Source organism: Rhinolophus hipposideros, assembly GCF_964194185.1.
Source record: "Rhinolophus hipposideros genome assembly, chromosome: 20".
Lineage (NCBI taxonomy): Eukaryota > Metazoa > Chordata > Mammalia > Chiroptera > Rhinolophidae > Rhinolophus > Rhinolophus hipposideros.
This window is the reverse complement of record NC_138066.1, coordinates 40864607-40869237: the sequence shown is the minus strand read 5'-3', so window position 1 is coordinate 40869237 and position 4631 is coordinate 40864607.

The window sequence follows — 4631 nt, the reverse complement described above, 5'->3', positions numbered from 1 at the left end:
GACAAGCACATATAGAAACCAGAAGGGGATTGAGGATAAATTAGAGATCTCAGTGGAGACCCTTATCTTTGTCTTAGTGGTTTGTTTTTCACTTCTACCAGTATCTCTGGGTCCAAATTCAAGAGCAAGGAGGTCACCTTTGGGAGGGTCTGAGAAGGGAACAGGAAGAGGACTCTGAGACCACAATGTCACTGAGGTCTCTGAAAGTACTATAACTCTCTACCTTCCATGGGAAGAGAACAAATGGTAGACTCATGCCCCAGACCTGGGTTCCAGAGATTCCAGTAATGTTACCTGGAATCACTTTTTGAATCGTGGTCTATGCTTCCACTATTGGAAGTGTCTACTCTCCAGGAGTTTTACCTGCTAGACTGTGTTGACTATGAAAATATGTGTATTGAGAACCGTGACCTCAATGTGCCCACAGAAGAGGAGCTTTCTGTCTTACGTTTGATGAACCAGCAAAACTGATTCTGATTCTTCTCACCCTGTACTGCTTCATGCCTTTGAGCCTTACTCTGTTTTCTTTGCCTAATTCATTCGTAACCTCTTTTGTATAACCTCCTGAAAGATGTCTTCACTAATCCCTTTCCCCCTTTAAAGACCTCCTCTGTTTCCCCTTGGTACTTTGTGAATACCTTTATCTAACAGTAGTCACATGGAGAAATGATCTATTTATGCATTTATCATCTTCACTAGAATATATCAGCGACTGGCATATAGAAGATACTCAATAGGTTGCTTTTCAAACAGTGAATACAGCATCTGCTGCTTTACCATTCAGCCCTTCTGCTCTGGCTGGGCAGTGCCCCAGGCCTGCCCCATGACCGCATTATCTGGAGATGCGGAGCCTATCCAAGAGGGATAGGCTCCTGGTATAGCCCCAGCAGTGCTGCCATGGTAAATGTGGTAAATGTTTCTGCCATGACCTGACTATTCACGTTACTTCCCCTGAAATTCCAACCTCCTGAGGGCCATCCATACTGAGGAATGATTGTTTGCTGGCCTGCTCCAGGGACCATCTTGCTCCTTTGTCTTGTGAAGTCTTTGGGGGCTATTTTGCCCACGAAACAGCTGGGTGAGGAACCACAGAGCCCACACTGAGAATTGTCCCTTTAGCTCTGTATTAAATACTTTATTAAATTAAATACTTTAGTTCTATTCGGTCTCTTTGAACATCTGTAGATGCAACAGGGTCCAGAGGAGGGAAGTCCCTCTTCTGAGACCATAGAACATCTCGGAATGAAATTTTGAAGAGTGGTCACTGAGCAGAATAAATATCAAGAGAAAAAGGAGAAAGCAAAAAAGGCGTTCCAAGTTGAGGGAACAAAGACATGGAAATGCTGCCTCTGTGATCTCCATGATCACAAGTCCTGTAATTGGCTGCACTATTAGGTCCTTTTAGGGTAGCAGTGGGAATGGCTTTCTTCCTCCCATCTCTGTCGATTCTTCAGCATTAATTCAGTGCTCTCTTTTCACAAGATCCTGAATTGTGGCAACATGAGGTATCAGATTCCATGTGCCTATTGGGGGACCACCAATATTATCTCCTTTTCAAACTAAAGTGCTCCAGGAAACCTTTTCTGATTAATTAGGCCCTACCAACCTCCTTTTCTCTGAGTCCCCACGGCACTTGCTTTTCAGTTTGGACACTGTTTCTTTGCAACTAATAACAGATCAGAGGCAATAACAGAGAAGTAACAGCTACCAACAAGAAGTCATATATAGTGGTTAAGTGCCTGGATTGTGGATTCTAGGGCCAGATCAGAACCACATTTGAATCCCACCATCATCATGGTGAGAGTGGGCAAGTAACTGAATCTCTAATTGATTGATTTCTAATATACAGGTTAAAAATAGTATCTATCTCATATGTGTTGTGAGGATTAAATGCGCTAATATGTGTAGTGAATGCCTAGTAAATGTTAGCTGTTCTCTGCCTACTGTCTAGGATATCTTCTTGAATCCCTACCATGCCTTACATAGCTCTATATTCCCCCTAACACCTTGAATATATTTTATCATAGCGATTAACTCATGTGGACATTATCTTTTTATCATTCTTTCCGGCTGCACTTGAAGATCATTCACATGTTCACACACATTTGTTGAGTAAGTTATAACAATGATTAAGAGAGACACAATATGTATGCAAAATAATTGAAAACAGGTATTCAAACAAATACATATACATGCATGTTCATAGCAGTACTACTCACAGTAACCAAGGTGGCAACAGGCCAAATATCCATCAACGGATGAATGGATAAATTAATTGCATTATATACATACAATGGAGTATTACCCAGCCATAAAAAGAAATGAAATATTGAAACATGCTACAACATGGATAGCCCTCGAAAACATTATGCAAAGTGAAAAAAGCCAGACACAAAAGCCATTAAGCCATAAGATTCCATTTATATGAAATAATCAGAATAGGTAATAAATAATCAGAATGGATACCAGGGATTAGAGGGGTGGGGTAATGGGAAGCAAGTGCTTAATGGACATGGGATTTTCTTGAGGGGTGATGAAAATATTTTAGAACTAGATATAGGTGGTAATTGCACAACACTGTAAATGTACTAAATGCCACTGGATTGTTTACTTTAAAATGGTTAATTTTATGTATTGTGAATCTCACCTCAGGGGAAAAAAAATAGATAGTTCCTACCTTCATTGAGTTTATATTTTAGTGAGGGACTCAGATCAGACAGTGAACCAGTGCACATATAAACAAGTAATTACATACTGTGATAATCACTCAGTGAGAAGTAATAAGGGGAGAGAGCAGAAAAGTTAAAAGCTGAGGGAAGAGATGTTCTGAGATGGGAAGGGGCTTAGCAGTTTGGGGAAATTTCCAGGAGAACCCCTGGACTGACTCTTAGAGAGTTAAAGGCAGTGATTTAAAATGAGCCCAAGTTGGGAAGCAGGAGGCAGGCCCTGCAGAACTTTATATGTCATGGGAGGGAGTGTGACATTCAATCCAAGAGCAATGGGAGCTAGGGAAGGTTTTAAGCAAAGGATTAACAGTTAATTATATTTAACTGTTTAATCTGTTTTTAAATGTACTTATTAGCTAGACTCTTTTCTAGAATAAAGATTCTCTACAAGGGCGGTGGGGGGCTAGGGGCATATCAGAATTACCTGGAAAGATTATTTTTAAAATATAACACTAGGAACCATTGGAGTGTGTGTCTGGGGGGCGGGGGAGCAGGGGTTGGCAGGCATATTTTGGAATAGCTCCCTAGGAGATTTGCCTCTACTGCTTTCCCTAAAACTACTGTTGCTCTAGGAGCTTGAGAGGGTTGAAATGGTTAACTGCATTGTCATGAATTCTTTACGCACCTTACTGGCGTGGAGAGGGGCTGGGGTTCACGACTTTAACAATTCCAGTGGCCTGTTCTCAGTCTGGCAGGTAACCCACTTTTAGGGAGAAAAAGGAGAGGGGATCTCAGAGAAGACCAAGAGAAAGGAGAGCAGCAGCAGGGTTTATCACTGAGGAAAGATATCAGGAAGTACAGATGAGCAGAACTAATTTCTAAAAAGGGTTGGAGGCTATACTGTAAACAGGATCAGGAGGGCTTTAGTGCAATACGTGGCTGAGGATGAAAACATAAAGCAGAGGATTTACGTAGTGAAAACTTATCTTAGCTACTCAAAAGTGTTGTCTGAGTAGCAACAGAAATGCAGACTCTTGAGCCCTACTCCAAACCCCAGGCCTACTGAGTCATACCCTAAATTTTTAACAAGAGCCCCAGATGTTTCTTATGCTCGTTCAAGTTTCAGAAGCACTGGTCTGTGTCACGGGAAGAAGACCCCAGACCACCAAGCGTGTAGGCTCCAAGGCATAGCTGAAGCGCTTTATTTTGCATACCTTCTGATACATGTCAGTGGTTTCTGAAAAGGTGTTTAATTTTTGAAAATTAGGTGCTGCAAAGCCTAGAGAAAGACCTTATTTAACTGCGGGAGTTTTCTCCTAACACAAAAATTCCTTCGCCTAGAAACATTTCCTGTGAAGTACTAGGCTTCCTTAAAGTGAGGCATAGCCACATTAAAAATATGCGATAAGCACTTGGCACTTGGCCAAGTCACCCCTGCGCACAGCTGGACCTGGTCTGGGGCAGGCCATGCTCCTTGGCAGCTCTAAGCCACCAGGACGGACTTTTAAAGAAAGTCAAGTTGGCAGCTGTTCTGCCCCTGAGAGCAGCTCTAAGTTGAATCTTTAATGCTGAAAATGTAGAAAGGAGACATGACAAGACTATCTCGAGGAGCGTGGCCAGGTACCTAGGCGAATCGGCTACAACGCGAAGAGGGCAGCGACTGTGAACGGTCTTAGCCCTAGGTGACCTTCGACCTCTGACCCGCGCCTTGCCAGGCGTTTCCAAGCGCAGCTTCCGCCCCCGCCCCTCCCGCGAAGGGCCGGCCTAAGAGATGTGGGCGGGGCCCTGGGGCTGGCAGTTAAGGGCTGTGCCTGTTAGGGGCGGGTCTCGCGAGGGGCGGGATTTGAGGAAGCATCCTAGCATTGGGCTGCTGGGTATAGGCGGGGCATAGTGCTGGGCTGGGGTGGGCGGGGCAGGGAGTTAGTTGCCGCCTCTGGGTTAACTGGACTCCCGCAGCCAAACCTA